The sequence below is a fragment of the Lithobates pipiens genome, unplaced genomic scaffold (genome assembly GCF_037356315.1).
Source record: "Lithobates pipiens isolate NorthernLeopardFrog02 unplaced genomic scaffold, aLitPip1_a1.2 Scaffold_57, whole genome shotgun sequence".
Lineage (NCBI taxonomy): Eukaryota > Metazoa > Chordata > Amphibia > Anura > Ranidae > Lithobates > Lithobates pipiens.
In genome coordinates, this window is record NW_027507879.1 from 3,027,038 (window position 1) to 3,045,631 (window position 18,594).

Here is an 18,594-nt window from a genome sequence, read left to right on the forward strand (position 1 = left end):
TACAATGAGCAGAGTGGGGCAGTCTGGAACATGTCACCTATTGTGCAGTGAACAGAGTAGGGCAGTCTGGAACATATCCCCTATAGCAGAATGAACAGAGTGGGCAGTCTAGTACATGTCACCTATAGCACAGTGAACAGAGTGGGGCAGTCTGGAAAACGTCCACTATAGCACAGTGAACAGAGTGGGCATTCTGGAACATGTCACATATAGCACAGTGAACAGAGTGGGGCAGTCTGGAACATGTCCCCTATAGCACAGTGAATAGAGTGGGGCAGTCTGGAACATGTCCCCTATAGCACAGTGAATAGAGTGGGGCAGTCTGGAACATGTCCCCTATAGCACAGTGAATAGAGTGGGGCAGTCTGGAACATGTCCCCTATAGCACAGTGAACAGAGTGGGGCAGTCTGGAACATGTCCCCTATAGTAGAATGAACAGAGTGGGGCAGTCTGGAATATGTCCCCTATAGCACAGTGAATAGAGTGGGGCAGTCTGGAATGTTACCTGTAGGTGACTGGATAACACACATTATTGAGGTCTGCCATGTATCTTGGAAGGGTAGGGTTGTGTATAGCAGCCTGGCATGTGCCCGATCTCCGGCAGAATCGTCAGCTTTGTGTTTTTCTGACACAAGGGGAGCGAATCGCTTTCTTTGAAGTTTTCTTGTACTTTCATAAATGCAATTAACTTATTGACCTATTTTTTTTAATGAAGGAAACACAGACTCATCAAAGCAACACAGAACAAAGGATACGAGACTAGCAGAGTGATTTATAATATCTGTGCCGTCTAGTGCTTTGTTTTATTTGGTACCATTAACATGCTACACTTCATCTTCAATGTATTGTAGCAATTGTAGAAAAGTGAAGAAAAAATACCATTGGAAGCACATCATGTTTACATAAAATATTCATTTTTTATTGCAAACATTTATAAAACAGTATACATTTCATTGTGATATACAGAATTTGTAGAATATTGAAATACAACCATTAAAATCAGCCACTCTTCGAATAGTACATTCATATCACTTGGTCTAAGCTTTCAATGCTCCAATGCGTTTCATGGACGTTATCCACTTCCTCAGGAGCCAAGGATGTTTAGTACCGTTCAGGAAATTATCTAAACAAAAACATAATAGAAATAAACAAAAAGTGCAGCATTCCAATATGTTCCCACTGAGCTGTCATGTCACGTGGATGACCGATAGAGAAAGAAGCCACTGATGGCGACTCAAATGCGTGGCTCTCAGATCAAATAGAGCAAAATAGAGTAGGTACAGTGCCTTGCGAAAGTATTCAGCCCCCTTGAACTTTTCAACCTTTTGCCACATTTCAGGCTTCAAACATAAAGATATAACATTTTAATTTTTTGTGAAGAATCCCCAACAAGTGGGACACAATTGTGAAGTGGAACTAAATCTATTGGATAATTTAAACTTTTTTAGCAAATAAAAAACTGAAAAGTGGTGCGTGAAAAATTATTTGGCCCCTTTACTTTCAGTGCAGCAAACTCACTCCAGAAGTTCAGCGAGGATCTCTGAATGATCCAATGTTGTCCTAAATGACTGATGGTGATAAATAGAATCCACCTGTGTGTAATCAAGTCTCTGTATAAATGCACCTGCTCTGTGATAGTCTCAGGGTTCTGTTGAAAGCGCAGAGAGCATCAAGAAGACCAAGGAACACACCAGGCAGGTCCGTAATACTGTTGTGGAGAAGTTTAAAGCCGGATTTGGATACAAAAAGATTTCCCAAGCTTTAAACATCCCAAGGAGCACTGTGCAAGCGATCATTTTGAAATGGAAGGAGTATCAGACCACTGCAAATCTTCCAAGACCTGGCCGTCCCTCTAAACTTTCAGCTCAGACAAGGAGAAGACTGATCAGAGATGCAGCCAAGAGGCCCATGATCTCTCTGGATGAACTGCAGAGAACTACAGCTGAGGTGGGAGAGTCTGTCCATAGGACAACAATCAGTCGTACACTGCACAAATCTGGCCTTTATGGAAGAGTGGCAAGAAGAAAGCCATTTCTCAAAGATATCCATAAAAAGTCTCGTCTAAAGTTTGCCACAAGCCACCTGGGAGACACACCAAACATGTGGAAGAAGGTGCTCTGGTCAGATGAAACCAAAATCGAACTTTTTGCCCACAATGCAAAACGATATGTTTGGTGTAAAAGCAACACAGTTCATCACCCTCAACACATCATCCCCACTGTCAAACATGGTGGTGGCAGCATCATGGTTTGGGCCTGCTTTTCTTCAGCAGGGACAGGGAAGATGGTTAAAATTGAGGGGAAGATGGATGCAGCCAAATACAGGACCATTCTGGAGGAAAACCTGTTGGAGTCTGCAAAAGACCTGAAACTGGGACGGAGATTTATCTTCCAACAAGACAATGATCCCAAACATACAGCAAAATCTACAAAGGAATGGTTCACAAATAAACGTATCCAGGTGTTAGAATGGCCAAGTCAAAGTCCAGACCTGAATCCAATCGAGAATCTGTGGAAAGAGCTGAAAACTGCTGTTCACAAACGCTCTCCATCCAACCTCACTGAGCTCGAGCTGTTTTGCAAGGAAGAATGGGCAAGAATTTCAGTCTCTCGATGTGCAAAACTGATAGAGACATACCCCAAGTGACTTGCAGCTGTAATCGCAGCAAAAGGTGGCTCTACAAAGTATTAACGCAAGGGGGCCGAATAATTTTGCACGCCCCTCATTTTTTTATTAGTTAAAAAAGTTTCAAAAATCCAATAGATTTCGTTCCACTTCACAATTGTGTCCCACTTGTTGGTGATTCTTCACAAAAAATAAAAAGTTTTATATCTTTATGTTTGAAGCCTGAAATGTGGCAAAAGGTTGAAAAGTTCAAGGGGGCCGAATACTTTCGCAAGGAACTGTATACAGTCCAGATATAACTTCTAGGGTAATAACACAATTGTATTATACAAACCTAGTGTGCTTATTACCCTGAAAGTTACTGTATATCTGGACTGTGTACCTACCTTATTTTGCTCTATTTGATTTGTATTCTATGTGGGCTCTCCTTAGCTCTAAAAAAACGTGATACACTTATTTTGATGGCATAGCATAAATGCATGGCTTTTCCACAATTTTGGGAAAATTTAAAGCATAACTCCACCGAAAATAAAAAATGAATATCCAAAAGATAAAATAGAAAACACCTTTTTTTGCAATATCATCATCAATCCAGAGCCCCCCACCCCCAGTACTTCTTTTCTTCTGCCGGCTGTCATGAATCCACCCCAATCATCTCACTGGACAGTGAAGGAAAAGTAGCACAGTGATGAGCTCATTCTTCGTGAACTTTGCTTTCTCCTCCTATCAATGTGCTCCTTGTCAGCGCATGAACTGCCTGGCTCCTTGAGCTTCTTCTTCCTCCCACACTCCAGCTCTGCTGTACAGGTACTGCAAGAAGCTGATCTGGGAGCTGGTCTCATCAGCAAGAGTAACAGCTGCTACATTCCCCTCTAGCCCCACCACTGGGCATGGCGAGCGCCCTTCAACAGAACTGTACCCTGCTGGCCTAAAATGCACCACTACAGGCTGAGCATACACTATATTACAAAAAGTATTGGGACGCCTGCCTTTACACGCAACATGAACTTTAATGGCATCCCAGTCTTAGTCCGTAGGGTTCAATATTGAGTTGGCCCACCCTTTGCAGCTATAACAGCTTCAACTCTTCTGGGAAGGCCGTCCACAAGGTTTAGGAGTGTGTCTATGGGAATGTTTCACCATTCTTCCAGAAGTACATTTGTGAGGTCAGGCACTGATGAGGAAAAGAAAGCCTGGTTCGCAGTCTCCGCTCGAATTCTTCCCAAAGGTGTTCTATCAGGTCAGGACTCTGTGCAGGCCAGGCAGGTTTCTCCGGTCAGTGCCTAACCTCACATATGCGCTTCTGGAAGAATGGTCAAACATTCCTATAGACACACTCCTAAACCTTGTGGACAGCCTTCCCAGAAGAGTTGGAGTTGTTATAGCTGCAAAAGGTGGACCAACTCAATATTGAACCCTACGGACTAAGACTGGGATGTCATTAAAGTTCATATGCGTGTAAAGGCAGGCATCCCAATACTTTTTGTAATATAGTGTATGTGCCATGTTCGTCTTATATATATATATATATATTTATGCACAAGCTTTCTGCACTTTTTTTTTGCTTTTGTCAAATTCGGGTTTTTTACATGTAGTAGACAGGGTTGCTAACAAATTTAGTTTGCCAGGTAGTAATCCTGGTAATTGTCCTGGCTCATTGATAAAAGATCCACTGATTAGTCCCTAAACTCTGGAATTGCTGTACCTTTTCTCTTTTGTCACTAGGTGGCACTTCGGCTGGTGATATTAGATCAATAAGGGCTTAGCAAGGTCAGATGATGAATGGATGGGGTGTCTCAGCCAGCTGGCAGGAGGGGGTTTATTTTAGTCCCTTGGCCTGCTGGGAGAGCCTGTTTACTTGAGTGGAGTCAGGTGATCGGGGGGTTCCGTGCCACCTTGATGGCTGTCTGGGTGGACGTGTGTTATGTCGCCCCCGGGTTGCAAGGCCGGAAGCCCGAGGCCTATCCCGGGGACACCTGGCTGTTGGCTGCCTGAGGCCTATCCAGGAGCAGGAGAAGCAGCGCAGGGTTGGGACTGCAGGATTGGAGTCCAACTGAGTTGCGAAGGTTCAGCCAGACGAGGAACCAGTTGTGGTCGGAGGTAGAGGGGAAGCCGTCACCACTAAGGGACCATCCACCTTGTTACCAGAGACCACTGTGAGTAAGCTGAAGCCAGTACCCAAGCAGTCTTCTCACCAACCAGGGATGGTGAAGAAGTGGGAAAGCATCAGCAAGTGCCAAGTCAGGGACCCAGCAGGACAGCAGAGGTGACGCTTAAAGTGGTTGTAAACCCTTACAAACCACTTTGACCTACAGGTAAGCCTAGATTAAGGCTTACCTGTAGGTCCAAGAAATATCTCCTAAACCGTCAACGACGAAGATGCCGCACGGTGTCGGCTCCCGTGCGCGGGAGTGACATCATCGCGGCTTCGGCGAATGACAGCGGTGGAGCAGCGAGACCCACAGAGAAGATGGATGCACCGAACTACAGGGGATAGCGGTGACTTCGCTGGCTCCTGTGTCAGGTAAGTGACACATAATGAACTACTATGCGATGTGATGCGATGTGATGCGATGTGATGCATAGTAGTCCATTATGCTTTACCTTTGCAGGGAATGAAAGAGGAAGTAAACTCATCAGGGTTTACTTCCTCTTTAATGCAGTCTACCAGGATTGCTCGATCAAGCTCTCTTGGAAGAACATTCCACATTTTCACAGTTCTTACAGAAAATAATCATTTAGACATGCAAAAGCTAAACTCTAGAGAGATTTAACACATACAATTTAGCTCTGTATTCATTATTGTATTGTTTTTTTTTTAACTATACCTAGAAAAGTACTTGAATTTGACCTGGTATCAGCCTCAGGTCCAGTCCCCTATAGATCATCACACAGGCTGGGAGAGACAGGCACTCCGATCTTCTCAGTGTGGTTTTCCTAATAGTGCCACCAGTGGACCACATGGTGCCTGTGTGATGGAAAGGCCACTGTCACTCTCCATTAGGAGGACGTGTGACCATGTGATATCACAGGAAGAAAATTGGGAGGCAGGGATAAGTGCGTTATCAGCTCATTTCAGGAAGAGCCTGAACCAGGACTTTCATGGCAGGATCATCGGGTATTATTTGAATAGAAATCATGGAATTCGAAGTATTAAAAACAACATTTATTATGACATAAACTTGGTTTTACTGTATATTATATAAGAGAAATCAGGTCTCCTCACACCCTTGTCTGCACTGTTTTTATTCTGACGGATTTTGTCCGAAACTGGTGTTACATACACACGGTCGGACAAAGTTGTCGGAAAGTCCGATCGTTCGTAACGTGATGACGTTATTTAGTTATGACGGGGCTATGTTCAGGCTAGTAGCCAATAGCTTTGGTCTAGGAATTTGATCTGAGCATGCGTGGCACTTTGTCCGATCGGAATTCTCTACAAACGATCAGACAAAGTCCGATCGGATCATGTTGTCGGAAAATGTTTATATCCAGCTCTCAAACTTTGTTGGTCGGACATTCCGATGGAAAAAGTCAGATGAAGCCCACACACGGTCGGATTATCCAACAACACGGTCCGATCTGACATTTTCCGCCGGAACATCCGACCGTGTGTACAAGGGCTTAGACAACTTCCCCGGCCCGAGACCAGCTCCCTAATATTGCATCCATCTATATACTTCTTCCCATCGTGTAGGTTGTGTCAGAGGCCTTTCACATCTCTATGGACGGGGATTACCAAGGATCTGGATGTGCCAATGTATTGCAGAGCACTTATGTGGAAATGACTCCTAGTGAAGCATTTGGCCATCACAGAGAATGAATCATTCTATTTATAGAACAAAATGTTACTTCCTGTAGTGTTTTGTGAAAATATACAATGTCTCAGTATATAGTACTCTGTAGATGTCAGTTTAGCTTCAATTCCTGGACCATCACAGCTCAGATCACCCCAATTCCTGGACCTTCACCCCTCAGATCACCCCAATTCCTGGACCATCACCCCTCAGATCACCCCAATTCCTGGACCTTCACCCCTCAGATCACCCCAATTCCTGAACCTTCACCCCTCAGATCACCCCAATTCCTGCACCTTCACCCCTCATATCACCCCAATTCCTGGACCATCACCCCTCATATCACCCCAATTCCTGCACCTTCATCCCTCAGATCACCCCAATTCCTGCACCTTCACCCCTCAGATCACCCCAATTCCTGGACCATCACCCCAATTCCTGCACCTTCACCCCTCAGATCACCCCAATTCCTGGACCATCACCCCTCAGATCACCCCAATTCCTGGACCATCACCCCTCAGATCACCCCAATTCCTGCACCTTCACCCCTCAGATCACCCCAATTCCTGCACCTTCACCCCTCAGATCACCCCAATTCCTGGACCATCACCCCTCAGATCACCCCAATTCCTGCACCTTCACCCCTCAGATCACCCCAGTTCCTGCACCTTCACACCTCAGATCAGTTCCAATTCCTACACCTTCACACCTCAGATCACCCCAATTCCTGCACCTTCACCCCTCAGATCACCCCAATCCCAGCACCTTCACACCTCAGATCACCCCAATCCCTGCACCTTGACACCTCAGATCACCCCAATTCCTGTACCTTCAAACCTTAGATCACCCCAATTCCTGTACCCTCACACCTTGGATACCACTAAGAGGAGGAAGAGGGAAGGAGGCCTCTTCATCTAACAACACATACAACCACAGGCAGACTGGAGCTGGTACGGGGAGGAGGGCCAACACCTGAATGTCGGTGACATGTGAAACGTCATGGAGGTGGCTTGGCCATGGGTGCAGAGCTGAAGGCAAAGTTTTGTACCTAAAAAGCCTATTGACCTACAAATTACAGCCTATAGCAGCAGCGCTATGCTTGTAGGTAGCAGGAGCTCACAGGAGGAGCACTGGTGGCCTAGTCCAAGCCTGCACACACGCCACGTGATCATCTGCTGGGTGCATCTGAAAAAAGACATTCCATGCCCGTCGTGGCACACTTGCCTTAGGTTGCCTATCCCTCTTCTTCAGTATGATAAATCTTCATTAGCCTATCATTATGCTACAGCCCAAGGCCAGTCTGGGTATGGAAAGCTGCTCTGCTGTATATGTTATACCAATAGGGGAATTATTATTTATAGCACAAAACCAACATTTGCCAACATTTTTTGAATTCAGAAAAGTCCTTTAGCTGAACTCCAGCCAACCAGGTTAATACACAGTCCAAATACATAGATAGAAACTGTGTTACCCATCAAAGAGGGTGGAAGGGATGTAATCTGTTTTAATGGCTGGCTGGGAGATTCCCATCACTTCCTGCCCTGGTGACAACATTACGAGGAAGAGGAAATTACCTAAAGATGGAACCGGACAGCAACATTACATGAATGAGGATCTAAACCTTTCCTGCTGCATTGAAAACTAAAACAGTGTTGGCTAAAACTCAGCTCAAAGGCTCCTGAACTCCTGGCATATATATGAATACATACAAATGAATGCAGTTTGATAATAAAATCATTAAATGTATTTTGTTTTAATGCTAGACATGTATGTAGCAAGGTTCCGGGGCCCCAGAGACCTAATGGTGACCTCAAGGGTTAGGGAGAGCGGACATCCTTCCTTGTAGAGCAGGTTACCAGGCACGGTGGGTGTGATGCAAATGGAAATGTTGAGCGCCAGTCACTTCTGAATGCGGACAAGAGATTTATTGTCTCTTAACAGAACTGTGGGAGAGAGGGTTAGGGCCAGGACACCCTTGAATAGATGCAATTATAATTGGCAGACTCCGAGACTTCTATAGGTAGACAGCTATACAGTGAAAGGCTTCCAGCCGGATAACACTTCTGCATAGGTAGGACCGCTGTCTCCTATGGCAACTAATCTTGCAACATATACTAAAGGTAGTTGTACATAACTCTTGGTAACACAAAATACGTCTTCTCTTATCTCACAGTATCCCACTGTAGATCTTCACTCACTGAGCTCCCAGTCTCTCACTAGGCTTCCAGATTCCAGTCATCATCGGATCCTCTGAACTCTTCCACAGCTATCCCACTGTATACTCCTTAACCACTTGCCGCCCGCCCTATAGGCAATTGACGGCTGCAAAGTGGTTGCATAATCCTGACTGGACGTCATATGACGTGATCAGGATTATGAGCCGCTGCGCACCCCCGGGGGCGCGCATCGCGGCGATCGTTGTTGCGGGGTGTCAGTCTGACACCCGGCAACTACGATCTCGGTAAAGAGTCTCCGACGGAGACTCTTTACCACGTGATAAGCCGTGTCCAATCACGGCTGATCACACTGTAAATGGGAAGAGCCGGTGATCGGCTTTCCCTCACTCGCGTTTGTCAGACGCGAGTAGAGGAGAGCCGATCGGCTGCTCCTCTGACAGGGGGGTCTGTGCTGATCGTTTATCAGCACAGCCCCCCCGAGGATGCCCACACTGGACCACCAGGGACGCCACCAGACCACCAGGGAAAAGGTAATCCTCCCTAGACCACCAGGGATGCCAGTCAGCACAATGGATGCCAATCAGTGCCCATAATGGATGCCAATCAGTGCCCACAATGGGCATCACTGATTGGCATGCATTATTGTTTGGCACTAATTGGCATCCATTACTATAGTCTAACACCAATGCCGCCTATGAGTGCCCACCTGTGCCGCCTATCAGTGCTCACCTGTGCCGCCTATCCATGCCCACCCATGCCCATCTGTGCCGCCTATCCATGCCCATCTGTGCCGCCTATCCATGCCCATCTGTGCCACCCATCCATGCCAATCCGTGCCAGCTATCATTGCCAATTTGTGCCACCTATCAGTGTCCGTCCGTGTCGCCCATCCGTGTCGCCCATCCGTGTCGCCCATCAGTGCCGCCTATCAGTGCCGCCTATCAGTGCCACATATCAGTGTCCGTCAATGCCACCTCATCAGTGCCACTTCATTGGTGCCACATTGGTGCCCATCAGTGCCGCCTTATCAGTGCCCATCAGTGTAGCCCTATCAGTGCCCATCAGTGAAGGAGAAAACTTACTTATTTACAAAGTTTTGAAACTGAAACAAAAAAAACATTTTTTTTTTTCAAAATTTCCGGTATGTTTTTATTTGTAGCGCAAAAAAAAACCATAGAGGTGATCAAATACCACCAAAAGAAAGCTCTATTTGTGGGAAAAAAATGATAAAAATTTCATTTGGGTACAGTGTAGAATGACCACGCAATTGTCATTCAAAGTGCGACAGCGCTGAAAGCTCAAAATTGGTCTGGGCAGGAAGGTGTTTAAGTGCCCGGTATTGAAGTGGTTAAAGAGGAAGTAAACCCTAATAAGTTTACTTCCTCTTTCATTCCCTGCAAAGGTAAAGCATAATGGACTACTATGCATCACATCGCATCACATAGTAGTCCATTATGTGTCACTTACCTGACACAGGAGCCAGCAATGTCACCGCTATCACCTGTAGTCCGGAGCCTCCATCTTCTCGGTGGGTCTCGCTGCTCCGCCGCTGTCATTCGGCGAAGCCGCGACAAAGTCACTGCCGCGCATGCGCACGGGAGCCGCCACTCGCGGCATATCGCCGTTGACCGCGGCGGTGCCTGTCTTTCAGCAAATATCTCCTAAACCGTGTAGGTTTAGGAGATATTTCTTGGACCTACAGGTAAGCCAAAGTTGGTTGTAAGGGTTTACAACCACTTTAAAAAAAATGGATAGATGCGTTATTGAAAGCTCAAAATAAAAAAAGGTTATCTATATTTAAAATAAATACATAAATGACTTAAAGCGGAGGTCCACCCTAAAGTGGACCTTCCGCTCATCGGAAGCCTCCCCCCCTCCGGCGCCACAATTGGCACCTTTCAGGGGGGAGGGGGGTGCAGGTACCTGTACAGTACAGGTATCTGCACCCACTTCCGGGATAGCTCTCTGCGGAAAGGGGCGTAGATTACGCCCCTTTCCAAAAGTCCCCCGCTGCCTGCTGGGAAACACACAGCTCCCAGAGGCAGCGGGTCCATCCTTATTGCGCAGCGCGACTCGCGCATGCGCAGTAGGGAACCGGGAAATGAAGCCAAAAGGCTCCACTTCCTGATTCCCATACCCAAGATGGCGGCGGCAGCACCCGAGAGACAATCGAGAGATCGGCTTCGGGTGCCGACATCGCGGGCGCGCTGGACAGGTAAGTATCCTTATTTTAAAAGTCAGCAGCTGCAGTATTTGTAGCTGCTGGCTTTTAAAAAAAATAAAAAACGCGGATTCCCGGCGGACTCCCGCTTTAAGAAATTATCCATGTCTTTGGGGACCAGGAAGGAATTTTTTCTTGTTAAAGCAAATAGCATAATTTTTTTATGGGTACCTTGATTAACATTTATAACTTACTGAAAGAGAAATTCCGGGGAAACAAATAAAATTTGTGAACGGCTGATATTGTCCAGTAAGTGTTGCACATGTGCTAAAGTATGCCTCCCCTTGAGCTACCTTTAAAGTATTACATAATCCATTGCAGGCAGATTATGTAGGCTTTTCACAGTGCTCTTGATAGAACTGACATTTTGTCACATGACATGTCACATGACTTGAGTCGCTCCTATTAGAACAGTTCCATAGTACAGAACGGAGCGCGACTTGTCAGGCGGCTAAGTCGCCTGACAAGTCGCGGTAGTGTGAACGGGCACTTATACAGGAGGTGTGCTAGTGGCGAGATCACCAAGTGAAAACAGAGGGGAAAAAGCCTGGCAGGTGGCAGTGGGGGCAGGTGGCAGTGGGGGCAGATGGCAGTGGGGGCAGATGGCAGTGGGGGCAGATGGCTGTGGGGGCAGGTGGCAGTGGGGACAGATGGGCACTGTATTTTTATTTTTTTACCCTGACCACTGCAGAGATGCAGCTGTTCATATCTCCCTCCTCACACGCTGTCTGTGTGAGGAGGGAGAGCCGGCGATGAGAGATGATCTCATATGTTTACATATGAGATCATCTCTCATTGGGCACGCCGATCACACTGTAAACGGCCGCTGTGATTGGCCGTTTACAGCGATCTGTGACTGGCTGTGTCCAGGGGACACGGCCAGCACAGAACTTCCCCGATGAGTGCCCGCGGCGGCGCGCATTGGGGAAGTAAACAGGAGGACGTCCAGGGACGGCCTTCCGGCAGTTAGCGTCCGCACTGTAGTCGTCTCTTGGCTATAGCGCGGGCGCAAAGTGGTTAAACTCACAACCCTTGGTGTATAATAACACCAGGATACGCTCAATGCCATGGCCTCAGATGGCATGTGGGCTTGCTGTGACCACACTAGACTACTCTCTCACTTAACCTACTAAAAGATCTTTGAATCTGATAAAAACAAATTCCCTTGAACCATAGGCCATCATCCCAACTGATGCCATTATCTTTTAATAAGCATAATCTCTCTGTCACGAGCGATCGCGGGAGCCTAGGCAGTCATTGCGCCTCCGGGGCAATCGCATTGGCTCCGGGCACATGCTGCGGGCACGTGCCCCTAGTGGCCAAAAGATGAAGCAATGTAAGGTAACATCATTTCGCCCCCAGCCTTGCCATTCTGCCATAGTAAAACTGCGGCAGCTGGTCAGCAAGTGGTTAAAGTTCTTGTGCGTGTAAAGGCAGGTCTCCGAATACTTTTGACAATATAGTGTATATATGTATATATGTACTCTCTCTCTCTCTCTCTCTCTCTCTCTCTCTCTCTCTTTCTCTCTCTCTCTCTCTCTCTCTCTCTCTATATATATATATATATATATATATATATTATTTGGGCGTTTTTCTAGCAAAAAATACTCACGTGAATATAGTGTATTTCAAATGAATAGACAAAAACATGGTTTGTATAGCAATGGAAACTGCTCATCTGTGATGGCAGACATGACATCATAATGAAGAAAGAGACAGCTTGCTGCTCCCCCCCCCCCCATCATGAATATGACTGATGCAAATTCCCATTGGGATTCCATCTAAATTCAGTATTGAAAGCTTAAAGCCCCGTACACACGAGCGGACTTATGTCCGACATCTGTAGAGTCATAAATTCTATTCTATTAAATCATGTCTCAATTACTGTTTGTATCTTGTAATAGAAGTATCAACTTCTTGTTGGAAATTGTAATCAATGTGGAATAATAATTTTTAAGAATTGTATATGTGCAAAAAATATAAAAATATTAATATATAGTAAAATGTATGGAAACAATTGATACAAATATTTCATAAACAATTCGAATAATTAAAAACTACTTTTATCTAATCTGTTTCATTGCTCCCGTGTGCTTCATGGAAAAGTCCCGCTATCTATGTTCTTCTATTTTTTTATATATTGAACCGGGATGGAGGAGGGGTGAACGGCCCCTGTATACCTCATTTAAAGTCCCAACCAACTTTTTTTTTTTCTTTTTTTGTCTTTATAATAAAAATAAGGGATGGAGGCACACGGATTGCACTAATAATAATTATCAAACGCTTTTTTCTTATAGTTGTCTTTATGAAATGTCTTTATTTTATTCTTTCTAATAATGTAAATTGGATTTTTTGATTTTTCTTTCCCTTTTTTTCTTAATTATTTTAAGCCCCCTTTCTTTAGTATTGCTTGCATGTGTGCAGTGTTGGTTCTGGCTGTGTCTCTCGCTGGACCTTGCCTCGTGTGTTCCGTTCGGGAGCTGCGACGCGCACTGTGGATCCTCCCCCCGCCCTACTCTGACGCTGGGCGGGTGGGGGGTTTCCTCACTGCGTGTCGACGTCACGCATGCCACACCGGCTGTTTGGCCTCTTGATGCCACATGACCGGCAGTGTGTTTACTACCTTCTGACCCACCGGGGAATGGTTTGTTCCATCCACCAATTGGTCTGACGCGTGACGTTGGGGGCGTGGTTGCGGTGGCGGCGGTGCTTATATGGGCCCCTTCCTCATTCGCACCAAACACTTAGCACTGATCACATCGGCCATATCAGTCACCATAGATGCACAGAGGCACTCTGCCCTCAATTGCGGTCATTTTGGTAATTGTTTTTTATTTTTTACCTTCACTTCATATACCGATCACCTTCCCCCTTCCTCTGTTGTTTTTTCAACCCTGCCCAATTTTTCACACTTTTATTTTATTATATTTAGCATTTTTGTTTCTTGTTTTTTCACTTAGCTCTTCAATATAGGGGTGTTTTCACTCATCATATCGTTAGTACACATCTCCATTCACATGAGGTGTTGTCCGCTTTGGGTTGCTGCCTGCTGCACTACGTCCCCTCAGCTCCCGGACGGGGCATTGTTTGGTTGGTCTGGGGATCTCACTGTCTGTGCCACCACTGCAAGGACCCTCATGTAAGTAACAGGGCTAACTAAGTTCAGGGGTATTTTCCCCTGTCCGTGGTTGGCCCCTTCTTAACAATTTGTTATAGTAAAACATTATTCGTTTTCTTTTTAACATCCTTTTTTTTTCTATAGATCCCTACCACGGTTTTGCTCCTGATGATAGGCTATAAGGCCTTGAAACGCGTAGAGCTAACAAACAACCGCGTGTATATACGTATGAATTCCTCTGATCCCCGTTCCTTCTTTATTTGTTCTTCGCTATTTGTTCCTTTTTTATTTTCATTTTTTTTTGTTTTTTTATGGCCCCTCTGTGACATCTGTAGAGTCATAAATTCTATTCTATTAAATCATGTCTCAATTACTGTTTGTATCTTGTAATAGAAGTATCAACTTCTTGTTGGAAATTGTAATCAATGTGGAATAATAATTTTTAAGAATTGTATATGTGCAAAAAATATAAAAATATTAATATATAGTAAAATGTATGGAAACAATTGATACAAATATTTCATAAACAATTCGAATAATTAAAAACTACTTTTATCTAATCTGTTTCATTGCTCCCGTGTGCTTCATGAAAAAGTCCCGCTATCTATGTTCTTCTATTTTTTTATATTATGTCCGACAGACTTCCAAAGGAGTTCCGTCGGAGTTCTGCTGGAATTCCGACGGAGTTCTGACAGACTTTTCGGCCGAACGGACTTGGCCACACACAATCACACTAAACTCCGACGGATTCGAACGTGATGACGTACGACCCGACTCGAATAAGGAAGTTTATAGCCAGTAGCCAATAGCTGCCCTAGCGTCGGTTTTAGTCCGTCGGAGTAGCATACACACGAGCGGAGTTTTCGAAGGGGACCGGGTCCGGCGGAGTTCCTTCGGGAAAATTTGAAGCATGTTCCATATTCTAAAGTCCTTCGGACTTTGGCGAGTCAAAAGTCCGTTGCAGCCCACACACGATCGGATAGTCTGACGGACTCAGTCCTTCGGACTTTGGATGTTGAAAAGTCCGCTCGTGTGTACGCGGCATAAGAAGAGATGGATTGAGAGCACCAGATGGTATTTAGTTCTAGAATGAGGTCATAATAGATGATAGGAGTGTATGGTGTGGAACAAGCAGCGTACAGCCATTGACTGGTCAGATGTTGCATGCTATGTACCATGGCTGGCTCAGTGCTGATCAAAGCACACCACCGGTGATCGGGCAAGCCTTCCTAACTTGAGGATTATTTATTTCTTCAGAAATCTGCAGTGCCCCATAGGCATTAAAGCAGTATTAAACTCAAAACCAAAAAAATATATATTATATTGGAGCTTACCATACAGGTGTGGTGACTGCATCAGTTTTCTTTTTTTTAGGCCTTTTCCCCTCTGTTTTCACCCGGTGATCAGGACAGCAACACACTTCCTCTATTAAAGTGCCCCCCACTCTATATGAAAGAGCAGGGGGGGGAGGGGGGCACCTTTTGGACAGCAACATTTTTCATTTGATGTGTTCAAAACAAAACACTGTATTGGGAGCCCTTCATCGAATGTCAAGAAGAGGGACCTTTAGCTTATTTGCCTGAAAATCCAGGGTACTCGTAGCAAAAGCCTTGTGGTCCATCACCCTCACTAAAAACAAAACAAAAAAACAACCTGATTCAATAAACAAATTCAAAAAAAGTTTGGACACACACTATTACCCAAAGGATTTTGACTCCTTATTGACTATCTAGCAATAACAGTACATGACCTGTCTATGGGTGGGCAAAAATGGAATGGTGGCACAGTGGTGTAGTGGTTAGCACTCTCACCTAGCAGTAAAAAGGGTTGCCGGATTGAATCCCAACCATGACACTACATGCTTGGAGTTTGCATGTTCTCCCTGTGCCTGTGTTGAGTTTCCTCTGAGCACTCAGGTTTCCTCCCACACTCCAAAGACATGCTGGGAGGTTAATTGGCTTCTGTCCAAAATTGGCCCTAGTATATGAATGGGGACCTTGGATTGTGGCTCCTTGAGGGTAGGGACCAATGGGAGTGTGCAGAGATAGGGACAATTGTAGACTTGAACTGGATGGACTGGTGTATTCATTCAACCTTACCAACTATGTAAATAATTACCAATTAATCTGGTTGCTGTTTAGTTTAACAGGGCAGCCCCCACTCTCTAATACTTCAATTTTCTGTCCTGCCCACCACTCTGTTTAGCCAGGTCTTCCCATCCAACCTCGGTACGGAGTCTCGAAAATTCTCTTTTGCCCGATTTGGCAAAAAATTCCTACAGACACATTCCATAATCCTATGGAAAGTCTTCCAAGAAGAGTGGAAAAGGGGGGGAGGACACTCTAGGGTTGCCACCTGTCTGGGATTCACCCAGACAGTTCGGGTTTGGAATCATGTGTCCAGGTTTCAGACTGTCTGAAACCCGGACACATTATTCAGACTGGACTATGGCCTGCACTTGCCTAAGCTGAGAGTGTCTGTTACACTCTCTTTCATGCTGCCCAAATCCAACACATGACCCCCCTGGCTGTTCAGCCCTTCTCTCCAATGGGTTGTGAAGGGAGATTGGGGACAGTAGACCCATATGTGCTCATGGGTAGATTGAGGGCTGTTCAGAAGATAAGGAAACCTGAAGCTACTGGCATCCAGCTGTGGAAGGTAAATGCTGAAGGCAAAAGAAAAACAAAAAACTAGGAACTGTATACAATGTGTGTGTGTGTGTGTATACATACATGTGTATATATATATATATATATATATATATATATATATATATATATATATATATATATATATATATATATATATATATATATATACATTATATTGCCAAAAGTATTAGTATTAACACCTGCCTTTACACGCCCATGAACTTTAACTGCATGCTAGTCTTAGCCCTTGTACACACGGTCGGATATTCCGACGGAAAATGTCCGATCAGACCGTGTTGTCGGATAATCTGACCGTGTGTGGGCCTCATTGGACTTTTTCCGTCGGAATGTCTGACCAACAAAGTTTGAGAGCTCGATATAAAAATTTTGCGGCAACATGATCCGATCGGACAAAGTATTTTAACTTTTTAACAACTCGCCGGCACTTATTCACTGTAAAAAGCTCTACTCCAGTTCCCCAAAAGGCGCAGTTATTCCCCATTTGCACGCTGCCATCTTGCCTCTTGCATTGCATAAAGAAGGTGAACAGAGGTTGTCAATCACAGCCCATGTGGCTTTTGCAAAACTACAAGTCCCATCATGCCTTTGGGAGTCACGCTTGTAACTGTTAGCTTTGCAATGCCTCGTGGGACTTGTAGTTTTGCAACAGCTGGAGGGCCGCCAGTTTGAGTCCCCTGTTGTAAATAGACCATATACACCGCTACCAGGACCGATATGTAAATGATACAATGTGTAGTCAGCAGCATAAGCACAGACTGATTTCGGCCTTCACACATTCCAAAATACTGGAGGCCGAGGTCATTATGCGCATGCATTGCTACTTCTGGCAATAAATTGATGATGTGCACATCTGCCCTGAAATAAGTCATCCACGTGGCAGCGATGCATACCCAAAATGACCATAAGTCATACCCAAAATGACCATAAGTCATACCCAAAATGACCTTGGCCATCAGTCATTTCGAAGAACGGAAGGCCAAGGTGATTTTTGTGCCTGTGCCACCACTAGTGATGGACGAACGTTTCGCCCGGCGGTCGTTTCGCGGCGAATTTCCGACTTTCGCCGTCCGCGGGTTCGAACGCCTTTTTCCGTCGTTCGCCCCGGCGGACTTACGTGTTTAATGTATACAAGAACTTTAACCTTTCGTGACACGTTTATCATGTGTTACAGGACAACCAATTGAGACATGACAGCTCATGGACACTTGGACATTCCCCCTAACCTATAAATACACCCGATCCGGTGGCCATTTTACATTCTTTCTTCTGTCACTGTAGGGAAAGGATCCTGTGTGGAGTAGGGACAGAGAAAACGCTAGCTATTTGGTACACAAAAGTTCTTTTCAGGACTGGTATAGGTGTTAGGTCAGCAGCCTGAGTTTCTTTTGTCAGTTTAGATAAAGGGACAGAGCGCTGTATGCTGCTATTTTAGGGACAGCTCAGCCAGATTAGTCTTTCTTCATCATCATCATCATCATCATCATTAGCTGTTACTATCAGGTCCACAAAAGAGCTGTTCCAGCTAATCGTTCCAGCCTACTCTTTTTTGCCAATTTGTATAGGGACAGGCAGGAAGCAGTGTGTCAGGCAGTGAGGATAATTTTAAAGACTTGCTGTTACTATTAGTTCCACAAAGGTTCTTTTCAGGACTGGTATCAGTGGTACGGTAATAGGCTTGTACACGTATAATATTCTTTCTTCCAAATATAGAAAGAATATTATACTTGACTGCTGCCCTTCTGCTGCAGTCTGCTAATCATTCACAACTCACTTGTTCCACAAAGCTCTTTATCAGGACTGGTAACTTGGTCTGTCTAGGGTGCTACGGTACATAGGCTTGGGTGCGGTACAGTCTGCTGTTCTGTAAGGACCGCTATCGGTCCACAATACATAGGGTTGCCGTGCACTACTGCTGACCGCTGCCCTATACTGCAGCAGTCCTTCAGCGGTATAGGGACTGACGCACAGTCTGCTAAACACTAA

General features: G+C 45.2%; 1 long non-coding RNA gene across 1 annotated transcript; it reads right to left on the minus strand.

Moving 5' to 3' along the window:
• Nucleotides 1-898: 898 nt before the first annotated feature.
• On the minus strand, nucleotides 899-15,483 carry LOC143958150 (uncharacterized). Its single transcript, XR_013270095.1, has 2 exons — nucleotides 15,274-15,483; nucleotides 899-1,124 (listed from the first exon to the last, which is right to left on the minus strand). It is a non-coding gene; the product is annotated as an uncharacterized LOC143958150 (long non-coding RNA).
• Between the last annotated feature and the right edge of the window lie 3,111 nt (nucleotides 15,484-18,594).